The sequence below is a fragment of the Lethenteron reissneri genome, chromosome 11 (genome assembly GCF_015708825.2).
Source record: "Lethenteron reissneri isolate LAM-NWPU_2019-01 chromosome 11, ASM1570882v1, whole genome shotgun sequence".
Taxonomy (NCBI): Eukaryota; Metazoa; Chordata; class Hyperoartia; order Petromyzontiformes; family Petromyzontidae; genus Lethenteron; species Lethenteron reissneri.
Window position 1 is genome coordinate 6,332,183 of NC_083789.1, and position 13,473 is coordinate 6,345,655.

The window sequence follows — 13,473 nt, forward strand, 5'->3', positions numbered from 1 at the left end:
TGACAACATGTTCAGGAAGTGAATGGTAACGTCGAGGTCTGCTAGCCACGAGAGGGCTGCAGGAGAGAGGCCGTGAAGTGTTTTGCTTTTCCTCCGTTGAACGAGAGCAAAGCTGCAGTGGTTCACTGGTCCATGCTGAATTGAGATTGTATGATGATCACGATGATCACGATTACAACTATACAGTTGATTTCGATTTAGAGCTTTGGTGACTGCAGGGATTCATCTTCTTGGTTCTTTCGGTAAAGTCACGTAGAAGGGAAGTAATAAAATAATAAAAATAAAACATAATAAAATAATTATAACGACGTTTCGGCCACAACGCAGGCAGCCGTCCTCAGGTGGAGAACAGGTCCGTCAAGTAGACAGAGTCTGAAACGTCGTGAGAATTATTTTATTATGTTTTATTTTTATTATTTTATTACTTCCCTTCTACGTGACTTTACCGAAAGAACCAAGAAGATATACAGTGGATTGTGATGATGATGGTCAGAATCATAATATTTGTTCAGACTGGAGGATTCCGATGAGCAACCAACCTCTTTATCAAAGGGGCACGGGGTAAGAACATTTACAACAACAAACGATACAAAAACACGATAGGAGCGCAAAGTATAGGAATGTAAACAAATAACTTGAAAAAAATATACAATTAAAACCAAACTATTTCTTGTCTTACAGGTAAAGCCCACCAAGCTATTCGTTTATTTTTCAGAAGCGACATGGCCACAAATTACAGCTCAACGAAGCGGCTTATCATGTGGAAATATATAGCAGCAACATAATCTCAATTAAAACAAAATATGTTAGCGATGAGAATACTGCTACAACTTCTCACACCGCTTCTTTTATTTTTGTTCAGCTCGCATCCCGTCCATCCCAACTTCCAGACGGGCAACCAGCCAGCCAGAAAAACTTTAAAAAATATATATATAAAGGCATCATCAGCAAAGCCAAGCTACGCTATAAAAGAGGAGGAGGGTGTATCGTGAACCCGCAGAGTCCCACGGCGGCAAGATATTTGAGCCATTTCTGCTTGGCCGAGACGTGCGCGCAGAGAGCCCCCCCCCCTGTCTCCTAGCGCTCAGAGAGCCCCCCCCCCCTGCCCCCTGTCTCCTAGCGCTCAGAGAGCTCCCCCTGTCCCCCCCTGTCTCCTAGCAATCACGGTCATCACAGCGAGACCACCCTCCACCACCCCCCCACTGAGAGCCAGAGGAAGGATGTCCCTAATCCTTCGTGGCACCCATTCCTGGCGTGTCGCGGACACCTTAGGAGACTATTTTTACTGGGGAAATTTTTTAAACAAAAATATTCCAGGCCACGTCTAATGTTAACCTTATCTGCGGTGTGTACGTGCGCGCAAGTGTGTGCGTGTGTGTGTGTTATGGGGAGCGGTAGTGTAGCAGTTAGCGCGCTGCGCTACGAATCCGGCGACCCGAGTTCGATTCGCGCTCACGGCCAACACCAGTGACGATTACCTGAACCGGTCATCGGCCTCAAATAAGTGTCTGGTGTAAACATCGTCGCTGGGGAGACTAAGTCAGCCGGGTGTGGCGCTGGCCACCCATCATCTCCCCGTTTGCAGTGCCGTGTTAGCGAGCACATTCATAGGTACCTTCATAGGTACCTTCATAGGTGCTCGCGAACAGCACTTGCCCCAAACGTCTGTGAAGGCTACACGGGGGACCTTTGTCTTGTACATTGCAACGATCGAGGTAGGCACCGGCTTGGGCACGCTTTCATCCAGCAGTGTATTGACGCTGGCTGCTGCTGCTGCTGATTATTATAATAATATAATTTATAAGCACAATAAAGCATAATTTCGAAATGACTGATGGCACGAGATGGGGGGGGGGGGGTGAGAAAGAAAAAAAGTTCCGGCTGAACAGGTTCCACCCGACACCTGCACTCCTCCCCAGGACTCGCGGCTTCTCAATCAGCAGTGTGGTGCCAGTGTGGGGTGGGTGGGGTGCCAGTGTGGGGTGGGTGGGGTGCCAGTGTGGGGTGGGTGGGGTGCCAGTGTGGTGCCAGTGTGGTGCCAGTGTGGTGCCAGTGTGGTGCCAGTGTGGTGCCAGTGTGGTGCGTGTAGGGTGCCAGTGTGGGGAGTGTGTGGTGCCAGTGTGGGGTGGGTGGGGTGGGTGGGGTGCCAGTGTGGGGTGGGTGGGGTGCCAGTGTGGGGTGGGTGTGGTGCCAGTGTGGGGTGTGTGGGGTGCCAGTGTGGGGTGGGTGGGGTGCCAGTGTGGGGTGTGTGGGGTGCCAGTGTGGGGTGTGTGGGGTGCCAGTGTGAGGTGTGTGTGGTGCCAGTGTGGGGTGTGTGGGGTGCCAGTGTGGGGTGGGTGGGGTGCCAGTGTGGGGTGTGTGGGGTGCCAGTATGGTGCCATTGTGGGGTGGGTATGGTGCCAGTGTGGGGTGCCAGTGTGGTGCCAGTGTGGGGTGGGTGTGGTGCCAGTGTGGGGTGTGTGGGGTGCCAGTGTGGTGCCAGTGTAGGGTGGGTGTGGTGCCAGTGTGGGGTGTGTGGGGTGCCAGTGTGGTGCCAGTGTGGGGTGGGTGTGGTGCCAGTGTGGGGTGTGTGGTGCCAGTGTGGGGTGGGTGTGGTGCCAGTGTGGGGTGTGTGGGGTGCCAGTGTGGTGCCAGTGTGGGGTGGGTGTGGTGCCAGTGTGGGGTGTGTGGGGTGCCAGTGTGGTGCCAGTGTGGGGTGGGTGTGGTCCCAGTGTGGGGTGTGTGTGGTGCCAGTGTGGGGTGGGTGTGGTGCCAGTGTGGGGTGGGTGGGGTGCCAGTGTGGTGCCAGTGTGGGGTGGGTGGGGTGCCAGTGTTGGGTGGTTGGGGTGCCAGTGTGGTGCCATTGTGGGGTGGGTGGGGTGCCAGTGTGGGGTGGGGGTGGGGGGAGTGGGGTGCATGAGTGTGTGGGGTGGGTGGGGTGGGTGGGGTGTGTGTATGGGGTGGGTGAGTGAGTGGGTGGGGTGGGTGAGTGAGTGGGTGGGGTGTGTGTGGGTGGGGTTTGTGTGGGGTGTGTGGGGTGAGTGGGTGAGTGGGTGAGTGTGTGGGGTGTGTGGGGTGAGTGTGTGGGTTGGGTGAGTGTGTAGGGTGGGTGAGTGAGTGTGGTGAGTGTGTGGGTTGGGTGAGGTGAGTGTGTGGGTTGGGTGGGTGGGTGAGTGTGTGGGTTGGGTGGGTGGGTGAGTGTGGGTGGGGTCAGTGTGTGGGTGGGGTTAGTGTGTGGGTTGGGTGGGTGTGTGGGTTGGGTGGGTGGGTGAGTGTGGGTGGGGTCAGTGTGTGGGTGGGGTGAGTGTGTGGGTTGGGTGAGTGTGTGGGTTGGGTGAGTGTGTGGGTTGGGTGGGTGGGTGAGTGTGTGGGTTAGGTGAGTATGTGGGGTGGGTTGGGTGAGTGAGTGCGTGGGTGGGTGAGTGTGTGGGGTGGGTAGGTGAGTGGGTGGGTGAGTGTGTGGGTGAGTGTGTGGAGTGGATGGGTGAGTGTGTGGGTGAGTGTGTGGGGTGGGTGGGTGAGTGTGTGGGGTGGGTGGGTGAGTGGGTAGGTGAGTGGATGGGTGAGTGTGTGGGTGAGTGTGTGGGGTGGGGTGGGTGGGTGAGTATGTGGGGTGTGTGAGTGGTTTAGTCACTGCTGTATACATCACGTCTGCTAAAAAGAGACCAAATTGGCTTTTTTTGTTGCCAAATAATAATACAAAAATATTAAAGGTCTTTGAGTAATATATTTAATAAAAAACACACACTGGCAAATCTCTCAAACACCTGCATATGATCTGATACAGACGCATAAAAGCGGAGCGTGTTTATGCTCGCTGTGTGAGTGGATGTGTGTGGATGAGTGAGTGTATGTGTGTAGTATGTGTGTACTAAGCGTTCAAGGGAAGCGGTAGCGTAGTGGTTAGCGCGGCTGCCCTGTTAAACTATTGACCCGAAATTCCCGCTCACGACCAAAAAAAAATGTGATAAAATTTGAGCCGGTCCCGGTGTAGGGTCTCCCCTAGGTCGACTCAGCCTTAAATGCCTTGAGTGAGTATCTGCTGCCGTGTGTAAACAAACATCAGCAATGTTGGAGACAAAAGCGGCCAGGCGTGGTGTTGGCTACCCCACTCGTCTGTTGCCCCAAAAGTCTTCTGTTGAATACAATGCCGGTGATGTTTTGTCTTTGTGTGCGGCGTGCGCGCTGTCCTACGAAACCGGCGACCCGAATTCAATACCCGCTCACGGTAAACACTAGTGACGCGGTCCTGGGCCTCTCCTAAGTCGACTCAGCCGTAAATGAGTACCTTGTACGGTGTGTTAACATCGTTGTGCTGTTCTGGACTGCATCGGTGCTCGCTAGCAGCACTTTCCCCAAGATGTCTGTAAAGGCTATACGGGGGATCTCTGCCTCTGGCTTTGTGCGTGCCAGTGCACTGAGCTCCGAGAGATGATAGCACGATTATTGTTGCTGCTCGTGGCCGTGCCAGCCACAGCCGTGTAGCCGCACACACTTTGGCACGCGGTGCCCTCCTCGTCGCCTCACCAACTCGGGTTGCCAACTCATCCCGGATTGGCCGGGAGTCTCTACCCGAATTGGCATCGATCTCCCGGTGACTATTAAAAGAAAATCAGCGGAGAATTCCAGAATTGGGTATTTTAAGAAAATTTTATTGTTCATAATAATACATTTCCCGTCATATCTTCAGTCGGAGTTGGTAACCCTACCACCACCACCAGCAGCTAGAGCCGTTCCTCGGGTACGACGAAATGGGGCGACCGCCCCGGGCCCCGCACGTTGGGGAAGGGGGGAGGAGGCGCTTCGACGTCACGGCGTCAGATGTAATACTGCCGGTTTAGATTGAAGGTTATGAATGCCACCTGTCCTGATTTTCCCAGGATCATCGTTTTGTTCAGGGAGCCGCTGTCTTGGGAAATGCTGCACGTTCCCAGGACATTAAAACCCCCGCGGGTTTTGTCAGTTGCGTAAAAAAGACTGTAATCCGCAACTCAAGACAACGCATTCACGTGTACAGTCCCCCCCCCTCGTCTGATGCCATAATCGCCCCCACCCCCTCTTCCCCTGCCCTAGCCTCCACCCCCTCCTGCGGCGTCGGCACCACCCCACCAAAAAAACAGACGTGAGCCACAAGACCCCCCCTCCTTCCTCGGCGAGACGACCGGCCCGCCCAGCCCAGCCCAACCCCGCCCAGCCCCGCCCAGCCCAGCCCCGCCCAGCCCCGCCCCTACCCTGCCCTTTGCTACGACACTGCCTGCGGGGACCCCCAACATGGCACGGAATTCACAGCTCCAAGCGACTTCCCCCCCCCCCACGCGTTCACAGCGAGCGTGTGAACTTGTGCACGGAGGCCGGGCAGGGCAAGGCGTGCCAAGAAGAGGTAGCAGGGACAGCTGGAGGGGGGGGGGGCAGGAGGAGAGGTGCTCACGAGGATGGGTGTCGCTTCAGAGCACGGCATGGCAGGGTGGGATGGGGGCAAGGTCAGATCGAGTAAGGGCAAGGCCATGTAAGGAGGGCAAGGGCAGGGCTTTGTGAGTTAACATCGGGGGAGGGGGGGGGCAGAGGACCCCCCCCCCCTTCCCACCCCGCCCAACTGCTGAAGGCTCGGAAATTCAAGTGAAGTTGACAAAATGTTGGTGCGATGTTTAAAGCGATGGAGGACGCGGCCGTCCCTCAAAGTTGCGTGGCCGGAGCAGAATGCGCGGATCTCGGCGTCACTCGCCTTGTTTGGCGTTTCACATTTGTTTAGAGTTTAACACTCACTGTGTTGTTCCCCACACCACACCACCACCCCGAGATTCTGTATGCCCCCTCCTCTTTAGAAAAAAAAGTCATGCTTAGGGCAGGTATGACAAGGTGCGTTAAGGCAGGCAGGGCAGGGGTCAATGTGAGTAAGGGCAGGGCAGGTCCATGGGTACGTGCCAGCAGCCCGACACAGCTGTGTGTGTGTGGGGTGCAGAGAGGGCGGGGGGGGTGGAGCAGTGTGAGTGTGTGTGGGGTGCAGAGAGGGTGGGTGTGTGTGTGTGTGTGGAGGAGTGTGAGTGTGTGTGTATCGAGAGGGCTGTGTTGTGGAGAGAGGGTGGTGTGTGTGTGTGATAGGGCAGTTCTGGAGAGAGTGGAGAGTTTCCCATACCAGGACAGTGTGCTCATGACCGGCTCCGGTTTGACAGCAGAGGTCTCACTCCGAATCAGTCGAGCGGCATTATCTTTTCATCGGTTGCGTAACGCTGTGTGGAAGCTATACCTGGTCTGTCGTTCCGCACGAAGCTTCAGGTCTTCTCGGCCACGATCCATCCTGGGTTTAACCAGGCTGGATTGTGTGTGAGGAGCTCCAAAATCCTTGAAAGATCTGGACACAGTCCCATCGTTGAGCTCCTCCGGCAGGCAAGGCTGCGTTCGCTGGGTCATGTAGCCCGCATGCCCAGCCACCGCATACCTAAACAGCTTTTGTTTGGCCGGATCGAGGGGCTAAACGGGCGCGGCACGGGCTAGAGAAGAGATGGAGTGATGTGGTACAGGAGGATGTGGAGCTGAGTGGACTTGCCGATGACTGATTCCAGCGGTGTCAAGATCGGCCTCTGTGGAGGAGGCTCGTGAAAGACGCTACTGGGCAGTTGGAGGCAATCGCCCTCAAACAACAACGGAGCAGGGAGGAGCGACGCTCACAACAACGAGCGGAGCGCTGCGTGGTTAAAGCACATCCAGATGGCACAGTAGGGGGCACAGGTGGTGCATCAGCCACTCATCTCAGTCAGTCGATCTGTGGCATTTGGGTCTGCCCCGTGACCTCCTGCCAGCGGGCGTTCGACACTTCACGTGGCCTCAACGTGCACGTAGCCTGGCACAAGCGTTGTGGTGACGTCACCGCACCTTCGTGGCGATTGGCGGTTGTTGTTGTGGAGAGAGGGTGGTGTGTGTGTGCGGAGAGATGTATGTATCTGGAGGCAGAGGAGTGTGTCTGGGGAGAGGGTAGTGTGTGTGAAGAGGTGTGTGGGGAGCGGTAGTGTAGTGGTTAGCGCGCCGCGCTACGATCCCGGCAAACCGGGTTCGATTCTCGCTCATTGCCAACACCAGTGACGATTATCTGAACCGGTCCTCTCGGTCAACTCAGCCTCAAATGAGTACCTGGTGCAGTGTGTCAAAAAATAATTGCCACTAGGGAGACAAAGGCGGCCGGGTGTGGTGCTGGCCACCCACCCCATCGTGTGCCGTGCCGGCCTTCATAGGTGCTCGCTAACAGCACTTGCCCCAACAGTCTGTCACAGGCTATACGGGTGATCCTTGCCTTTGTGTATGTATGTGTGTGGGCAGATCGGACGCAGGTGCCTATGATGCAGGCGCCGGGGTATTGCGTGACGCCGCCGTGGTTCAGACACATTTCTGAGGTTTTTAGTTTTAATCGAGCGAAAGACGTCACACTTCTAAATGCGCGATCGGTTCCTGCCTGCTTTGTACGATTTTTTTTTAACTCAGGATTATTTTACACAGCGGTGAGTCGAGGTGGTGGGAGGGGAGGGGTGAAAGGCACGCAATTTTTCGCTGACGTTATTGAAACAATCGCTCGCACAAAAGATGAATGTGCCCGAGAAATATGCGGCGTCGCGTTATTGGGTTTCCTCCTCAACTGCACCTTTGGTAGAAGTCCCAGGAAGTTCGTCCAAACTGTGGCAGGCCCCCCCCTCCGCACCCCCCCCCCCCTGGAGCCTCCACAATACCACGGACTGTTGGTACCGAGTGTTGCAGCATGACAAGATGAGAATAGGCGTTTACCCTTTCTGGCAATAAGCCCGGAGTTGTGTTAAGATGTTCAGACACCAAAATAGAAACCTTTGCAAGGATTCGCGTCTGCATTAACCACACGCGGAACTGTGGTGAACATGGCAAACAAACATGCTCTGATAATTTTAAATGCATTGTCTTTGAGCGTGCAGGTTAGCGAGCGCACATGAAGGTGAATGCGCTAAACAGTCCTCAAATATTATAGAACTCCCCTTGATCTGATGCCAGTTCCTGACTCAGAACCCAAACAGAACCCTCGTCTCATTCGATACTTCGCTGGAACCCCGGGCAAGCGGGTCGCCGATCTCGTAGGCGAAGTGCGCTAACCACTGCGCCACCGCTCCCCACTGTCTTCCGAGCAAACAGAAAGCTCCCCCGTGTAGCCAACACATGAACTAATCTAAGGTCGAGCAGAGGTCCAGGACCGGTTCAGATATTCGGCACTGATGTTGTCTCATAGCTGGAGGGGGGGGGGGGTTCTAACTCAGGTGGGTCGCCGATCTCGTAGCGAAGTGCGCTAACCGCTGCGCCACCGCTCCGCACGGCAGTAAACACACGGGGCCACAACACACACGCACACGCGCGCGCGCGAACACGTGGTGTCATTTGCTCGCTCACGCCCTTCACGCAAGACGCATAACTTGGGCGTGAATTGTAAAGTTGTGTAAAGTTGTCCGAGGCAACCGCTGTGTTATGATTGGGGAGGGGGTGGAGGTTCCTGTCAAATCCCGCATTATCACTTCAGCAGAGAGACAGAGCGAGTGAGCGAGCGAGAGAGCCCTCTTAGCACGGAGCGTCTGGGCAGACAAGGCGGGTTCATTGTGCGCGCCTGGGACAATGTCCTCACGTACCACCACCACCACTCGCATTTGGCCGCACACCTGTGCTCGTGACACGCGCTTTTACAATGGCACAAGGGGGCTCAGTAGGGGATGTCGTCTCTGGTCTCAGCCAACAATTACGCACGCACACACACGCGTACACAGATAGGTTCAGAGGTATGCGTACACGAATCGGACACGTGCGTGCGTGCAAAGCATCGATGCAACATATCTCTACTGGACGGTGAATACGGCCAATCGGTAGCGTATTCGCCGCTTGTTGCAGAGGTTCATGGTCCTCTCCATACCCTCCACCTGCCTCTCATCTCACGCTACTCCCCTCCACGCACTCTCCTACCTCTCCCTCTCATCTCACTCTACTCCCCTCCACGCACTCTCCTACCTCTCCCTCTCATCTCACTCTACTCCCCTCCACGCACTCTCCTACCTCTCCATCTCATCTCACTCTACTCCCCTCCACGCACTCTCCTACCTCTCCCCTCTCATCTCACTCTACTCCCCTCCACGCACTCTCCTACCTCTCTCATCTCATCTCACGCTACTCCCCTCCACGCACTCTCATACCTCTCATCTCACTCTACTCCCCTCCACGCACTCTCCTACCTCTCCCCTCTCATCTCACTCTACTCCCCTCCACGCACTCCCCTACCTCTCATCTCACTCTACTCCCCTCCACGCACTTTCCTACCTCTCTCCTCTCATCTCACTCTACTCCCCTCCACGCACTCCCCTACCTCTCATCTCACTCTACTCCCCTCCACGCACTCTCCTACCTCTCATCTTACTCTACTCCCATCCAAGCACTCTCCTACCTCTCTCCTCTCATCTCACTCTACTCCCCTCCACGCACTCTCCTACCTCTCATCTCACTCTACCCCCCTCCACGCACTCTCCTACCTCTCCTCTCCACGCACTTTCCTACCTCTCCCCTCTCAACTCACTCTACTCCCCTCCACGCACTCTGCTACCTCTCCCCTCTCATCTCACTCTACTTACCCTCCAGGCAACCGCCGACTGCAGCAACCTGTGGAATCCCGCAGTCAACCTTTGATCGGTGGGGGGGGGGGGTCACTCATCCTCCTCCTCTGCTCCACAGCAGTCTGTAACTCTCTTCCCCCAGTCAGCCGTGCTATCGACTCCCTCCCTGTCCCTGTTTAAGTCCAAGAACTTCCTTCATCTTCCACATAGGATTATTGCCGGACACTGGTGGCTGTGCACGTGTCCTGTAATCGCCCAGCAGTGTGGAAGCATTGATGGTTTGTGGATCGCACAAATATTGTGAAACTCCCTTTTCGTGGTCGTAGAGGTGCTATACCCTGGCTCTCCAGGAGAATGCAGTACAGCACGTGGACTAATCGCCACCTGTTGCCACCTGTACGGGGATTTGGCGTTGCCCCCTCGCACGCTTGGGTTTTCTCCGGGCGCTCCGGTTTCCTCCCACTTGCATGGCTGAAAACATCAATAAGCCAATACAGGACTCGACTGAGAAAGAGTCCTACGATTCAGCGTGGTTCTCTTGGATAAATAAATAAGCATTGCTTTTACCTCTCTGCAAAAACGCATGCCCACTTACGTACATCTTCTACATAAATAAAATAAAAAAAATCGCATTGCATTACTGTAGAATTGGTATAGATAGTGATTGTAGCAGTGTCTCAGTAGTCACGCACACAGCTGAAACTGCAGACAGACGTACGGCAAAAACACAAAGACTCCCCGTGTAGCCTTCACATACTTTTGGGGAAAGTGCTGTTAGCGAGCGGTCACTATGAAGGCCGGCGCGGCACGCGAGAGGGTGGGTGGCCAGCACCACGCCCGGCCGCCTTTGTCTCCCGAGGAGGCGATGTTTATACGCCATACCAGGTGCTCATTTTAGGTCGAGTCAACCTAGGGGGGGAGGCCTAGGACTGGTTCAGACAGTCATCACCGGTGTTGGTGGTGGCCGTGCGCGGTAAATCCAATTCGGCTCGCCGGGTTCTTGGCGCAGCGCGCTCACCGCTGCGCCACCGCTCCCCGCTAAAACACAGACACACACGGACAATGCAAAGCAAATACTCTATAACACCTTCCCCCCCCCCACCCCATCGGCCTTCTTCACTGGAGACGGATCACCTCCACCTGCGTTCACGCACCTGTGCGCATTCACACTGACAGTGACGACAGGTTTTCTTCGAGAAAACAAAACAAAATCGCAGGCAGAGAGAGATACACCGTACACGTGAAGACGACACGGAGTTGCCTGTGCCGCGCGCATCGCTGCGGTGTCACGCGTGGCCTACGCGTTGCGCGAGGGGACTTGGAGAGTGAACAACACGTGGACAACGCGCGTGCGCGAACGGGCGCGCGCGTGAACACACACGCGCGCACACGAACACGCGAACGCGCGCACACACGAACACGCGAACGCGCGCGCACACACGAACACTTGGATCCTCGAAAAACGTCAACACGTGAACACGCTTCGTAGCTGAAACTCGCGTGCTGTGACAAACGAGCCGAATGGAGGTCGGGCGAGACACGGGGTCACGGGCCGCACGCTCACGTGTTCTCCATATACCGGTGCCCCCCGCCAGTATATCCGTGTTTTTCTTCACAGAAAAGGTCGTTATTGCCATTCACCTTGCAACGTTGTGGGGGGGGGGGGGGTGGGGGGGGGGTGGGGGGGGGGTTACATTGCAAATATGTTTATAAAGCAATATAAAAGAGAGGGTTGTAGCAGAACCACACCTCCGATGAGCACGATTGCGTACGTACGGTGCGGAAGAAGTTCAACGTGGATTAGACGGTGGCGAGATGTCGACTTCCTCGCCAGGAGGTTGTGGGTTCGAGCCCAACCCTGACGCCTGCTGTATATTTGGAGTTTGCGTGTTCTCTCCGTGGTGGCGTGGGTTTTTCTCCGGGTCCTTGGGTATTTCCCTCCACATTTCGAGTATTTGGCTGCTATAAATGACTGCGTGATCAGCCACTTCGCTGAACCATCATCTGCGACAGCCACGTCGCTTTTGAAAAAGAGCTGTCGAGCTCAGTGGGGCCTTATACCTGGTTCATTTTAAAACAAAAATTCGTTCAAAATGTGCTTAGTTACAACCTAGTTTCTGGGGGCGCACAATTCGTTCCGCCCATTCGTCGTCTCCAAATCGCGGCCCGTGACTGCTGCGACCCGTCGGCTCCTCAGTGACTGCTCCCCGGAGTCTCAACACATTGACCCCCCACCCACCCACCCACCCACCCCCACCCACCCCCACCCACCCCCACGTGTCAATGCACTGCTGCGTCAAGGCCACACCGCGTCCTGATGTTGCTTCATCATATTTCATCAAGGTGGGGGAGGGAGGGGGGGGGGCAGTGCGGTTTGGCTAACGGAGAGGGAAGGATGGGGGGGGGGGGAAGGTCGGGGAGTGGTGAGCAGGATCGGTTCAGATATAATTCACCGCAGTGTGCTAACCACTGCGCCACCGCTCCAACCCACAGAGAATCCGCGAAACAAAACGAAGCATCCCCTGTTTGTCTACGTATGCGTGAAGTCATCGACGGCTGTTTCACAGAAAAATATCAACCATAGGAATGTGGAATTTCCACCAATGTCTGAAAATCACGAAACAGAGATGAACGCAGCCCCTTTGCTCGTGTGAGCAGTGAGACAGGACCTACCAACTGGTGAATGTGCAGAAGAGCGGTGAGTGTCTCATGGGTGTGCGTCGGGTGAGTGGTGAGTGTGAATGTGTGGTGAGTGCGTGGTGGGAGTGCGCGGTGGGTGTGTCGGGTGAGTGGTGAGTGTGTAAACGTGTGGTGAGTGTGGTGGGTATGTCAGACGAGTGGTGAGTGTGTAAACGTGTGGTGAGTGTGTAAACGTGTGGTGAGTGTGGTGGGTGTGTCGGGTGAGTGGTGAGTGTGTAAACGTGTGGTGAGTGTGGTGAGTGTGTAAACGTGTGGTGGGTGTGTCGGGTGAGTGTGAATGTGTGGTGAGTGCGTGGTGGGTGTGCGATGGGTGTGTCGGGTGAGTGGTGAGTGTGTAAACGTGTGGTGAGTGTGGTGGGTGTGTCGGGTGAGTGGTGAGTGTGTTAACGTGTGGTGAGTGTGGTGAGTGTGTAAACGTGTGGTGGGTGTGTCGGGTGAGTGATGAGTGTGTAAACGGGTGGTGAGTGTGTAAACGTGTGGTGAGTGTGGTGGGTGTGTCGAGTGAGTGGTGAGTGTGTAAACGTGTGGTGAGTGTGGTGAGTGTGTAAACGTGTGGTGAGTGTGGTGGGTGTTTCGGGTGAGTGGTGAGTGTGTAAACGCGTGGTGAGTGTGGTGAGTGTGTAAACGTGTGGTGAGTGTGGTGGGTGTTTCGGGTGAGTGGTGAGTGTGTAAACGTGTGGTGAGTGTGGTGTGTAGACGTGTGGTGAGTGTGTAAACGTGTGGTGAGTGCGGTGGGTGTGTCGGGCGAGTGGCGAGAGAGTGATGAGTACCAGATGGTTGGTTCGTGTCTGCTGAGTATAAGCACCGTATGAGTTGTGAGCATCAGACTCATGCTAAGCGTCTGGTTGGTAGTGAGTCCTTGGTTTTTTCGAGTGCTGGATATCAGCTGCCAGATCAATGCGAGCGTTAGGTTAGCGGCGAGTGTCTGGTGGAGGGTGAATGTGAATGGTGAGTATCTTAGTGAGTCTTGAGTGTGGCCAGTACTGTTTAGCAAGTTTGTCATTTGAGCTTTGAGTGCCAGGTGAGTGTTTACTGCCAGGTAAGAGTGGTGTGGGCAAGACAAATGTCACTGGGCGTGTCACGTCACCTCGCCGGTTGGACGGGCCGCCCTCTCGTATCACTACATAGCGACTTCAGGGTTTCGCGCTTATTGGAGATCTCCAGTGCAGCATAGCACCCTGCAAGCCACATGGGA